The sequence below is a fragment of the Hevea brasiliensis genome, chromosome 10 (genome assembly GCF_030052815.1).
Source record: "Hevea brasiliensis isolate MT/VB/25A 57/8 chromosome 10, ASM3005281v1, whole genome shotgun sequence".
Taxonomy (NCBI): Eukaryota; Viridiplantae; Streptophyta; class Magnoliopsida; order Malpighiales; family Euphorbiaceae; genus Hevea; species Hevea brasiliensis.
Genome location: NC_079502.1, coordinates 47,136,172 through 47,151,389, shown reverse-complemented (window position 1 = coordinate 47,151,389; position 15,218 = coordinate 47,136,172).

The following is a 15,218-nucleotide window of genomic DNA, read 5'->3' as shown; positions in this document are numbered from 1 at the left end:
AATACAACCAAGTTAAATGAGCCGGAAACCCTAGCGATGGGTGACCGTACGGGGAAGTATTGGTAAAGACAATTATCGACCCCAGACTGGGGAGAAAATTCATGAAATAATTTTTGAGACTCCAAAGAAGAGTCATTGAGGTTTCTATGCCATTAGAATGCCAAGAAAATGCTTAAAATTTTTTTTCGATCGGTACAGACGATTTTGGCTCAATAAACCAAATGAAGGGCATTTTGGTCATTTTGTCCTCAGAGATAATTTTTGGCCGACTTGTCAAGTTAAGTAAATAATTATTATGACAAAAAATATGAATAAATATTGCTAAAAATTAAATTGAAAATGAGTAGAGAAGAAAAGAAAAGAAAATGAAAGAAAATGTCAATTATGACATCATCATGATGTCATTTAAAAAAATTCTACCAATCACATTTAATCACCACTTAATTAACTAATAAAAGAGGATAAATGACAAAAAAAAAAAACAGCAGCTTCTTCTTCAAATAAACCGATCCATAGAGAGAGAGAGAGAGAGAGAGAGAGAGAGAGAGAGAGAGAAGAGGTTCCTCCTTTGATGTATCTTTGAGCTACATTTTCCCATCAAAATCTTCCATATTTTCCCAACCTCCAAACACAAAAACTTGATATCTAACCTAGCTAAAGTGACTAGAGGCAAAAAGAAGAGTAGGAGTTGAAGAATTAGAAGACCTACAATCTTGCCATTTGAGGTTAGTGCACTATTTCATTTTTATTTCTCTTCTAAGCATGACAAGCTTGCTAAATTATGTTAGATTGATATGAAATTAAAAGAAATTTGTAGGGATAAGAAATTACTAAATTTTGGCAGCCATGATAAGAGTTGTGGTTTGATGGTTTTGATGAAATTATTTGTGTTGATTAGTGATATTGATAAGTAATTGTGATGAACAAATTGATTGGCATGTGTTTATATGAATTGAGGAATGTGAGTTAGGGTTTTTTTATCTAACTTTGGGGAAATTGATGTGTGTCTTGAATTTGATGATGTTGAGATGATTTAATGACCATTAGAAGTGCCAAATATGTCAAATGAAGTTTGTGGAGTTGGGAGAATTGAATTTGGGAGTGATGATTCTTATGCAGGAAATTCGAACCTTTGAGTCCAATGTATTTTTTGAGCTATAACTAGAGTTGTGTTGCTCCAATTGGCATGAGGCCAATTGGAGATGAAACCTAGGACAAAATACCCCATTTCTCATGAAGAAACTATGCCCAAATTCTGTCCAAATCTTGACTAATTTACTGTCTCAATCTGGAAATCCAAACACTGAACCCAGAAATAGTATGTTTATTTGGCCATAACTTCCTCTAGATAGGTCCAAATGACCTAATTTTGTGTCATTGGAAAGATTAGACATAGGACTACAACTTTCATTGAGAACACCAAGCCTAGAAATGCCTCTAACCAAATGAAATTGCTAGCCCAAGTGAGGTCACCAAACTGACCAAAACCATTCTCTCAGAATTTCCTGGACTAAAGCTCACCTGACCAGTTTTAGCAAAATGGCCATAACTTGGTCTACAAAAATCCAAGTGCAATGAAACCAATGGAAAAAGTTTTATAAGACATAATGGCACAACTTTGGTGAAGAAACCCTGCCCAAAAAACCAAACCAAGTTGACCTAAAAATTACCCTAATCCGGGTGACCAACATGCTATCCCTGGAAAATGACCAAATGAACAGTGTTTGTTCAAATGGTCATAACTCAGTATAGAAAAGTTCAATTGATCTGAAATTTTACCAGCAGAAAGCTGAGACATAGCCCTACAATTTTCTTGAAGAACACAAATCCAAATTCTGACCATAACCTAGTCAAATTGCCAACCAAACTTAGGTCACCAAATCTGGCAGAATCAAATTGCCTAGAAATTCTGGGTATAGGTCAATCCGGCCAGTTATGGTAAAATGACCATAATGTAATACCCTCACTGTAGCAATTCCGCACATTCTACTGTTCCGGTAACCGGTGTCGGTCTGGACAGCTAGAATGCCTGGAAAAATATTTAAACTAAAGTGAGGAACTATAATTAACTTAAATATTAATAAGAAAATTTTAGGAAAAATTTTAGAAATAAAATACAACCAAGTTAAATGAGCCGGTGCCCTAGCGATGGGTAATCCAGTGGGAAGTTGCGGTCTTCGTAACTAGGAGCCCTAAACCTGGGAGAAAATTCATGAAATAATTTTTGGGACTCCAGAGAAGAGTCATTGAGGCTTCTATGGCATTAGAATGCCAAGAAAAGGCTTAGAAAATTTTTTTGATCGGTACAGACGATTTTGGCTCGATAAGCCAAACGGAGGGCATTTTGGTCATTTCATCTTCAGAGATGATTTTTGGCCGACTTGTCCAATTAAGTAAATAATTATTATGATATAAAATGTGAATAAATATTTCTAAAAATTTAAATGAAAATGAGTAGAAAAGAAAAGGAAAGAAAATGAAGGAAATTGGAAATTATGACATCACATGATGTCATTAACAATGCCTCCACTCAATCACCATTTGACAAACTAATAAAAATAGATAAAAATGAACTTAAAATGAGAAAAGCCATCTTCTTCTCTAGCAAAGTCTGCCGTCTCAATTCCTCCTCACCATTCCCTCTCAATTTTCTTCATTTCCACCATAGATCCACCATTCCAAGCTTTCAAACCACCACCCTCTCTTCACCAAAATTGTTGGAAACCTTGAGGGAACTTCATATCCAGCCTTGAAGTGAAGAAACACCAAATTTCCAAGTGAGAAATCTGGCCAGAAGTGGAATACAAGGGGCAAGTGGAGTTTGATTGAAGAGAAGAGTGATTGAAGGTTGTTTGAAGCCAAGAGACCAAGGTTGGTGCTATCAATCCCTTTGGATTTTGAAGTTGCACCAAATTGATTTAGGTTTTGTTAAATTGGGAATTTGATGTTATGTTGATAAATTGATGTGTTGAGATTAATTGTGGAGTATTTCAAGTGTATTGAATGTGATTGAAGTTGGTAGTAGTGTGGAATGGGAGGTATTGGAAGTGTTGTGTTCATGCAGGATTTTCTGGTCTTTGAGTCCATTACATAAATGTGACCATAAATAGAGTTAGGTTGCTCCAATTGGTGTGAGACCAATTGGACATTAAACTTAGGACATAATGACACATTTTTGGTGAAGAAACATTTCCTAGAAAACCAACTTAGGATAACCTAAAAACTGCCCCAATCCGGGTGACAAACATGTTATCCCTAGAAAATGACCAAATAAATAGTATTTATTCAAATAGTCATAACTCAGTGTAGAAAAGTTCAATTGATCTGAAATTTTACCAGTAGAAAGCTGAGACATAGCCCTACAACTTTCATGAGGAACACAAATCCAAATTCCGACCATAGCCTAGTCAAATTTCCAACCAAACTTAGGTCACAAAATCTGCCAGAACCAGTTTTGCCCAGAATTCTGGATTCTGTCCAATCCGGCCAGTTATGGTTTTTAAGCCATAACTTGAGCTACAAAACTCCAAATGGAGTGATTCAAAAAAAGAAATGTAACTAGACACAATAAGGAACAACTTTCATGAAGACAAATTTATCAAATTCCTACTGTACAAATGACCAATGGAACAGTAATCCTAGGGTATAAAATCTGAAAATTTTGAATAATATAAGATAAGCTTTGAAATGGTATTGGAAATCAATACCAACAAAAATAAAATGCAAAATGTGGTATCTTGGTGAACTTAGGTTCAATAAATTTATTATGTATTAAAAAGTCAACAATTTGAGTGAATAGTAATATGAATAGTAATATAAAGACACAAAGTGTATGAACTATATTGTTAAAGGGAAATTAAGGCCATAAATTTGAAATCCATGAAATGTTCATGGATTGCTTGAAACATGAAAAGTAAGTCACCTAATTGATGTGAATAGGTAGTTAGGGCTTATATGCCAATCACAAATAGAATTCATAAAATGTATAAATGAGAAAGGAAAAATGTTTCGAATACAATGGTACATGTGAACCATTATTTTGAATTGTGATCAATATGAATAACATAATGAATGAACAAATGAATCACATTAACGTATGAATGAGACATTAGTTCTCATTATTGTAGAAAGGAAAAGTACTTTGAGTACAATGATATAAAAAGATAATTGATGTGAATTGTGATCATATATATGATCAAATGAATGTATACATTATAATTGAAAATTATTATGAAATAATAAAGTCATAAAACACAATATATTAATATTTAATGATATTATGTGCAATTGTATTGCCTAGACATGTGTGTCAGATTGGATAGTTTGGCATGCCAATAGGGTATTGTTTTAGCAGTACTGCAAAAGGCTTTATACCTGTATTCATTGCGTTATGCCCATATTCATGGCTTTATGCCTGCACTCGTGGCTTTAATGGCCGATTATGTGTTATCATGGCTTTTTAGCCATACTAACTGCATACGTGGTTGACGTTCTACGTCCCATGGTATGGCCCGAGGCACCGTGGTGTCCAGTGCTAACGACCCGTTATCCAGTTTAGTCAGCCTGTCGTAGGTTACTTGGACAGCCTAATTTATTAAAACAAGTTACGAATATTAGCAATTAAAAATGCTAAAAAGTAAATAAATGAGAAGAAGTTCTAAAACAATTAGATTAGCTCCAAAAATTTATTCCTTAGAATGATCTGAAGTAAATTAAATTAGTTCTGAAAATTTTAAATATTACGAAATGATTGTAAACAATTTAGAAAGTATCAAGGAAGTAATAAAAAGACTAGTAGAAGAATTATAACTTAAATAACATTACAAATGTGATTTTCATAAGAATATAAATATAAGTATAAGTTTCATATTTATTTGTACATTATATAAATGATTATTGTAAACTTATGAAAGAAGTGATTATAGAGAGCAACATAAATGACGATATATATATTGTATGGAAAATTTCATATGAACCCAGTAAAATTCTTGAGTATAGAAAATATGCTCTAATTATTTTTACTTGTTATATTATTTCCTTGTTATATTATTGCACCACTAAGCAGCAATGCTTAGCGCAATGGATTTGTTTCCTCGCGCAGGTACTAAAGTTAAAACCCAGCGAATACCAAATAGAGATTTTGGAGTTCTGATCTGTAGAGTGTTCAAGGTGTTCACCTCCTCAGCAATGCATGTAGATAGGGCCCATATTACACATGTTATGTATTTTGTTCATTCTAAGCATATTGTAAATTATTTGTATATCCTGTACTTGACAAACTTATGTAATTAGTTGCAAATTATGTAAATTAATGCAAATTTGAGAATTTTGCTATAAGAATAGAGCATGAATGAATTTGTACAAATGAGTATGGATTTGAATTACATAATGATTTTTGAAATGATGATATGAGTATGGATGAGATTATTATTGGAAATTATTGTTGAAAATTTTCAAGCAGGTAAATAGTAAAATACGTCAACTGATGATAAAATAGGGGAAACTCCGCTGGTTTCTCCATAGAAAAATAATCGATATTAAATATAACAAGAACAAATTTTTTTAAAGAAATAAAGTAAAATAAGTTAGGGTACTCCAGCACCGAATGTAGCATGCCTTGCTCTGCTATACTATAGTCGGGTGAGGGGTGTTACATTTATTGGTATCATTTTTATCCATTTTTATTAGTTTGTCAAATGGTAATTGGGTGGAGGCATTGTTAATGACATCATGTGATGTCATAATTCCCAATTTTCTTCATTTCCACCATAGATCCACTATTCCAAGCTTTCAAACCACCACCCTCTCTTCACCAAAATTGTTGGAAACCTTGAGGGAACTTCATATCCAGCTTTGAAGTGAAGAAAACACACCAAATTTTCAAGTGAGAAATCTGGCCATAAGTGGAATACAAGGGGGAAGTAGAGTTTGATTGAAGTGAAGGGTGATTGAAGGTTGTTTGAAGCCAAAAGACCAAGGTTAGTGCTATCAATCCCTTTGGATTTTGAAGTTGCACCAAATTGATTTAGGTTTTGTTAAATTGGGAATTTGATGTTATGTTGATAAATTGATGTGTTGAGATTAATTATGGAGTATTTCAAGTGTATTGAATGTGATTGAAGTTGGTAGTACTGTGGAATGGGAGGTATTGGAAGTGTTGTGTTCATGTAGGATTTTATGGACTTTGAGTCCAGTACATAAATGTGACCATAAGTAGAGTTAGGTTACTCTAATTGGTGTGAGATCAATTGAACATTAAACTTAGGACATAATGACACATTTTCGGTGAAGAAACCATGCCCATAAAACCAACTTAGGATAACCTAAAAACTGCCCCAATCCGGGTGACCAACATGCTATCCCTGGAAAATGACCAAATGAACAGTATTTGTTCAAATGGTCATAACTCAATGTAGAAAAGTTCAATTGATCTGAAATTTTACCAGTAGAAAGCTGAGACATACCCTAAAACTTTCATGAAGAACACAAATCTGAATTCTGACCATAACCTAGTCAAATTTCCAACCAAACTTAGGTCACCAAATCTGCCAGAACCAGTTTTGCCCAGAATTCTAGATTCTGTCCAATCCGGCCAGTTATGGTGTTTAGGCCATAACTTGAGCTACAAAACTCCAAATGGAGTGATTCAAAAAAAGAAATGTAACTAGACACAATAAGGAACAAATTTCATGAAGACAATTTTGTCAAATTCCTACTGTACAAATGACCAATGGAACAGTAAACCTAGGGTATGAAATCTGAAAATTTTGAATAACATAAGATAAGCTTTGAAATGGTATTGGAAATCAATACCAATAAAAATAAAATGCAAAATGTGGTGTCTTGGTGAGCTTAGGTTCAATAAATTTATTATGTATTAAAAAGTCAACAATTTGAGTGAATAGTAATATAAAGACACAAAGTGTATGAACTATATTGTTAAAGGGAAATTAAGGCCATAAATTTGAAATCCATGAAATGTTCATGGATTGCTTGAAACATGAAAAGTAAGTCACCTAATTGATGTGAATAGGTAGTTAGGGCTTATATGCCCATCACAAATAGAATTCATAAAATGTATAAATGAGAAAGGAAAAATGTTTCGAATACAATGGTACATGTGAACCATTGTTTTGAATTGTGATCAGTATGAATAACATAATGAATGAACAAATGAACCATATTAATGTATGAATGAGACATTAGTTCTCATTATTGTAGAAAGGAAAAGTACTTTGAGTACAATGGTATAAAAAGATAATTGATGTAAATTGTGATCATATATATGATCAAATGAATGTATGCATTATAATTAAAAATTATTATGAAATAATGAAGTCATAAAACACAATATATTAATATTTAATGATATTATGTGCCCTTGTATTGCCTAGACATGTGTGTCAGATTGGATAGTTTGGCATGCCAATAGGGTATTATTTTAGTAGTACTGTGAAAGGCTTTATGCCTGTATTCATTGCTTTATGCCAATATTCATGGCTTTATGCCCGCACTCATGGCTTTAATGCCAGATTATGTGTTATCATGGCTTTTTAGCCATACTGACTGCGTACGTGGTTGACGTTCTACGTCCCATGGTATGACGACCCGAGGCACCGTGGTATCCAATGCCAACGACCCGTTATCCAGTTTAGTCAGCCTGTCATAGGTTACTTGGACAGCCTAATTTATTAAAATAAGTTACGAATATTAGCAATTAAAAATACTAAAAAGTAAATAAATGAGAAGAAGTTCTGAAATAAATTAGATTAGCTTCAAAACTTGTTCCTTAGAATGATCTGAAGTAAATTAAATTAGTTCTAAAAATTTTAAATATTACGAAATAATTGTAAACAATTTAGAAAGTATCAAGGAAGTGATAAAAAGACTAGTAGAAGAATTATAACTTAAATAACATTACAAATGTGATTCTCATAAGAATATAAGTATAAGTATAAATTTCATATTTATTTGTACATTATATAAATGATTATTGTAAACTTATGAAAGAAGTGATTCTAGAGAGCAACATAAATGACGACATATATATTGTATGGAAAATTTCATATGAACCTAGTAAAATTCTTGAGTATAGAAAATATGCTATAATTATTTTACTTGTTATATTATTTCCTTGTTATATTATTGCACCACTAAGCAGCAATGCTTAGTGCGATGGATTTGTTTCCTCGCGCAGGTACTGAAGTTAAAACCCAGCGAATACCAAACAGAGATTTTGGAGTTCTGATCTGCAGAGTGTTCAAGGTTGTCGCCTCCTCAGCAATGCATGTAGATAGGGCCCATATTACACATGTTATGTATTTTGTTCATTCTAAGCATATTGTAAATTATTTGTATATCCTGTACTTGACAAACTTATGTAATTAGTTGCAAATTATGTAAATTAATGCAAATTTGAGAATTTTGCTATAAGAATGGAGCATGAATGAATTTGTACAAATGAGTATGGATTTGAATTACATAATGATTTTTGAAACGATGATATGAGTATGGATGAGATTATTATTGGAAATTATTGTTGAAAATTTTCAAGCAGGTGAATAGTGAAATACGTCAACTGATAATAAAATAAGAGAAACTCCGCTGGTTTCTCCATAGAAAAATAATCGATATTAAATATAACGAGAACAAATTTTTTTAAGGAAATAAAGTAAGATAAGTTAGGGTGCTCCGGTACCGAATGTAGCACACTTTACTCAGCTACTCTGTAGTCGAGTGAGAGGTATTATACATAACTTGAGCTACAAAACTCCAATTGGAGTGATTCAAAAAGGAAATTAAAGAAGACACATAAAGGAACAAGTTTGATGAAGAAAATTTTGCCAAATTTCCACTGTAACTATGACCAATAGAACAGTAAACTTAGGGTATAAAATCTGAAAATTTTGAATAATATAAAATAGGCTTTGTAATGATATTGGAAATCAATATCAATAAAAATAGAATGCAAAATATGGTATCTTGGTGAACTTAGGTTCAATAAATTTATTATGTATTAAAAGGTCAACAATTTGAGTGAATAGTAATGTGAATAGTAATACAAAGACAAAGTGTAAGAACTAAATTGGTAGAGGAAATTAAGGTATGAAATTTGGAATCCATGAAATATTCATGGATTACTTGGAATAGAAATAGTAATTTACCTAAATGACTTAATGAACATTTAAGTTATGTGAGTATATAGTTAAGATTTGTATTCCCATTACTAGTAGCTCTAATAAAACATAAGTGATACCACTTGAATATGAAATGTCCTTATACATGAATAGATTGTTGAATGAATAAATGTGATAAAAGTGTCATTTAGGATTTAGATTCCCATCAAGAGAGAAAGGAAAGATGTTTTGAATGTGAATGGTACATGAGATTAAATGAATGTGAATTGTAATTAGTATGAATATTACGATGAATGCATAAATTACCTAGAAATGTGAATTTGGAAATTATGCTTCCACTATAAACAAAATTAGAATGCTATAAAAATATAAATGAAAAATATAATGAAATGATGAAACATATAGACTCCTAATGGTACTATGTGTCCATGTATTGCCTAGACACATGTGTTAGATTGGATAGATTGGCATGCCAATAGGGTATTGTTTTAGCAGTACTGCGAAAGGCTTTATGCCTGTATACATGGCTTTATGCCCATATTCATGGCTTTATACCTATATTCATAGCTTTATGCTCGCACTCATGGCTTAATGCCCGATTATGTGTTATCATGGCTTTTTAGTCATACTGACTGCATACATGGTTGACATTCTGCATCCCATGGTATGACGGCCTGAGGCACCGCGGTGTCCAGTGCCAACGACCCATTATCCAGTTTAGTCAGCCTGTCGTAGGTTACTTGGGCAGTCTAATTTATTAAAATAAGTTATGAATATTAGCAATTAAAAATGCTAGAAAGTAAATAAATGAGAAGAAGTTATAAAATAAATTAGATTAGCTCCAAAAATTTGTTCCTTAGAATGATCTGAAGTAAATTAAACTAGTTCTAAAAATTTTAAATATTACGAAATGATTGTAAACAACTTAAAAAGTATCAAGGAAGTGATAAAAAGACTAGTAGAAGAATTATAACTTAAATAACATTACAAATGTGACTTTCATAAGAATTTAAGTATAAGTATAAATTTTAGATTTATTTGTACATTATATAAATGATTATTGTAAACTTATGAAAGAAGTGATTCTAGAGAACAACATAAATGATAGAAGATATATTTTATGGAAAATTTCATATGAACCCAGTAAAATTCTTGAGTATAGAAAATATGCTCCAATTATTTTAGTTATATTATTTCTTTGTTATATTATTGCACCACTAAGTAGCAATGCTTAGCCCAATGATTTGTTTCCTCGCACAGGTACTGAAGTTAAAGCCCAGCGAATACTAAACAGAGATTTTGAAGTTCTGATCTGCAGAGTGTTCAAGGTTGTCACCTCCTCAGCAATGCATGTAGATAGGGCCCATATAGATCATATTATGTATTTTATACATTATAATTAGTTATTATTTGTAATGTAAACTATGAACTATATGTTGAAATATAGAATATGGAACTGTAATTTAACTTGTAGATCATGTTATTATGAATTTATGTAATCAGTTTGTAAATCATGTAAATTAATGAAACTTGAGAATTTATATATATAAATTGTGCATGAATGGAAATGCATGGAAATGAATATGTAATTGAGATATACGAATGAGATGTGAATTATGAGATAGTTATGATAATAATTGATGAGATTTTTATTGTAAAATATTATTGAAAATTTAAAGCAGGTGAATAGTGAAGTACGCCAACTGACAATAAAATAGGGGAAACTTTGTTGGTTTCTCCATCTAAAAATAATTGATATTAAAATATAACGTGATCAAATTATTAAAATAATAAAGTAAGACAAGATAGGGTACTTTGACACCGAATGTAGCACACTTCGCTCAGCTACACTGTAGTCGGGTGAGGGGTGTTACACATGTTGCTGTGGAAATTTGGCTAAGTTTTCTGCATAGAAGTTGTTCCTTATTGTCTTAAATTTATTTCCTTTTTTGAATCACTCAATTTGGAGTTTTTTAGCCTAAGTTATAGCCATTTGAACATGGCTGGCCGGATTTGGTTTTACCAGTGCAGGCAAATCGGATAATGGCGCTTTTGTGGGTTGACTGCAGTTGAGTTTTTGGACAGCTTATGGTCAAATTTTGGGTTTTTTTTTTCTTCATGAAAGTTGTAGGGCTTTGTCTCAGCTTTCTATCGGTAAAATTTTAGATCATTTGGACCTTCCTAGACCAAGTTATGGTCATTTACGTAACTACTATTCATTTAGTCATTTTTGTACAGGTTAGTTTGCCAATTTCAGATTTGGCCTAATTGTTTACTAAGCTATTGTCACTTTCTCGACATGATTCCTAGATGAAAAATGTGCCATTTTGTGTCTAGTTTCATTTTCAATTGGCCTCACACTAATTGGGTTGGTAAATATTTAGTTTTGGTCCCTGAAAGGGACCTAGGTCATGCTGCCTGTAGATTGACCCTCTCCAATCCGAATTTAAACTTGTTTCCAACAATTCATACACACCACAAATGGTCACAATTGACCATTTCTCATCTCAAATAAGGTCAATAACATCATTTGGCCAATTCTCAAAATTTTCTTCAATTTTTCAAATGCTCAAAACCCTAGCTACATACAAAGCTCAATCTAATGGAATTTAAAGTGTATATTCATGTTCTACACACCTAATTTACCTCAAATAGCCATTCAAAACCATCAAACTCATTCATAACAAACCATAACCCTAGCTGGACAAATTTCACATTTGGTCCTCCAATAAATATTTTCTTGTGATTTTAAGTTAAACTCTAAGTTACTTGAGTTAAACACACAAATAAGAAACAAAAATTTCAAAGTAAATTGCTTACCTCCACTTGAACTTCACTCAACCAATTTCTTGTCTTTTTCCTTCTTTGTTTCTTACTCAAGCTTCTTGTCAAGGTTCAATAACAACTTTTCTTTAAGAGAAGTAAGGGATTTAGGGTTGAATTTAGGGTTTAGAAAGCTTGACATTAAGCTTTCATGGTAGAAATTTGAGAGAGAATTAGGAGAGAGAGAAAGAGCTACAGAAATGGAAGAAGATGGGTCCTTTTATTTTATTTTATTTTTTCATTTTATTTGTATTTATGCAAAATTTGACTTATTTAAATTGCTTAATTAAATTAAAATTAATTTTGATGTCATATCTTATGTCATTTAGTGATGTCATTATTCAAATTTTCTTTTCTTTTTCTTTTTCCTTTATTTTTCCATTAGCTTTTTAATTTAATTCTTAATCCTAAAATTTTCTTTTCTCTAATTTTATTGGACAGTTAGGTCAGGAGTCAGCTCTAGGGGTGAATTGACCAAATCGCCCCTTGTCGGTTCGATCCGGTTTGCAAGTTATTCGATATTTTTTCCTGATCCCTGACCTAATTATTTGACCTGCTTAACAATTTTTTTTTTATGATTTTCTCTTTTCCACTGTGTTCACAATAGTCCTAAGGACCACAGCGTCACATTTTACGATTCGAAATTTGAGTTTAGATCGACCTCGCAGTCCTTCCTGAAAAGGTCACCCATTGCTGTGACTCCCGGCTCATTTAACTTCTTGTGTTCTGTTTTTCTTCTTTGTACTTTAATATTTGGCAATTACTAATTATTTGTGTTCAGGGATTATCTAAGTGTCTTAGATGTGGTTCTACTTCTCTTAATTGTCTGGACTGACACCGGTCACCGGAACAGTGAAATATACCAGGCTATGCAAATAGGGGTGTTACAATATATGTCTAAGATGGTTGTTCTACTGGCTTTATGCCTGCCCGTAGGCCATTGCGCTTGATTTTATTACTGGCTTCATGCTTGCCCGCTGGCCTTGTGCCTGACATGATCGTTGTATATATGTTAGACATACGGCTGTCTAACTAGTGTACTCCCGTGTATCCAGTCTTTATAGTCTGTCATAGGTTACTTGGGCACAGATAAACACAATAGGACTGATTATGGAACAAATGAACCAAGAAGACCCTGATTAAGTAATTGCTCCCAAAGTTTTAGAAATATGTAAAAGACTTTAATTTCATGAAATCCTACACATCTTTATAAGATTATATATGAGATAATTATTTCAATTCGTAGTTATTTTGTTGCAAATTATTGCACCACTAAGCAGAAATGCTTAGCGCGCTGGTTTTTCCATTGCGTAGGTACAGGAGAGCACCAGCAGCCATAGCAATAGTAGGAGAGTACAGATAGAGAGGATCAAATCTGCTACAGGATCGGTGTCACCTCACCAGTTCATTTGGGGTAGGGCTCATGTGTATTTAAATTTTGTATTTTGGATCAGTGTACATAAGTAGATATTGTAAATCAGGTTGAGATATGTAACTAAATTTTGGATTGTATATATATAATTGTACATTATTGTAAGTAATGTTATATGAATGAAATACAAGTTTATTTTCTTAAAAATTCTATGAGTAATGATATGATATGGTATATGAATAATTGACATGTGAAATGGATATAATTGGTTTTTAACAGGTAAATGAGGAAACCCGCCATGTACTAATAAAACAGAGAAGACTCTGTCTGGGTTTCCACAAAAATAAGATGTGATAAAAAAAAAATTTACACGTAAGATAATATATTAAATAGATAATTAAATTAATATTATACATAACAAGACAGGATAGGGTACTCTAGCACCGAATGTAGCACACCTTGCTCAACTACACTGTAGACAAGTGAGGGGTGTTACATTTATTGGTATCAGAGCAAAGGTTTAGGCGTTCCTAGGCATAGATAGATAGATAGATATAGTGTGCATAACATGCATGAGCCCTTATTTAGGAGTTGAGGTGACACTAATGCAGATCTGTTCTTTGTCTATTTTATAGGATTGATAGAGTATGATCCTTCAGAGCAAGGGTCTTACAGACTGGAGGAGGAGGAGGTTGGTAGTCATATACCTACTCCTAGTTAGGAGCGAGACAGGAGAGAGGAGTCGTCACATGGTGCTGCAGGTAGAGCACAGCAGGCATTCTTGGAGCAGGTGACCCAGATGCTTCGCCCGTTTACCAGGGCTATTCCACAGCTGCAGCCGCAGCCACAGCCACAGCCTATACAATGGTCCCTACTAGAGAAGCTGAGAAAATATGGGGCCATCGACTTTATGGGTAAGAAGGAGGATGACCCAGCCACTGCTGAGCATTGGCTAGAGCGGACTGAGAGAGTGTTGAAGCAATTACACTACACACCAGAGTAGTAGCTAGAGTGCGTTCTGTCGTTACTACAGGAGGAAACCTACTAGTGGTGGGATACAGTGTCTAGAGCAGTGCAGCCAATAGCGCTTACTTGGGATTTCTTCTTGACTGAGTTCAAGAATAAGTATATTAGTCGTATATACTTAGAGGCCAGAAGGAGAGAGTTCTTAATTCTAAGACAGAGGTAGCTCACAGTCTCTGAGCATGAGAGAGAATTTGTGAGGCTAGGAAGATATGCTCGAGAGATAATACCTACAGAGCCAGATCGGTGCTGTAGGTTTGAGGATGAACTGAATGATAATATTAGACTTATAGTGATGGCACATGAGTATACAGACTTCTCCAAGTTAGTGGCTACAGCTCTTAATATAGAAAGAGTGCGAAATGATGAGCAAACCCAAAGAGATAGACAACAAAAGAGGAGTTCAGGGCAAGGTAAGTCCAATACACCAGTTTCTAAGGGTAAGAGGCCTAAGGGTTCATTAGGCCAGGGCCAAAGATAGAGGTCTCAATTTACATAGAAAGGAGGACAGTCTAGAGCATCAGTGAGAAGTTCTCCAGGTACAGCAGTAGAAGGATTAACCTCCGTACCATTATGCACCTAATGTGAGAGGAGGCACCGAGGAGAGTGCCAATTATTGATCGGGGAATGGTTCTAATGCGGAGCTACTGATCATTTCCTACGAGATTGTCCCCACCAGAGTGTTCCTACTACCCCACCACCGACTGAGAGATCTGCCCCTGTAGCTCAGAGGGGTGAATGACCTGCGAGGCCAGAGGTGACAGGTACATCACAGAGACCAGTTTCTGAGACCATTGAGCAGCCCGAGGTTAGAGTAGCACCTCATGTATATGCTATGAGAGCACAGGAGGAGCCAGAGCCGG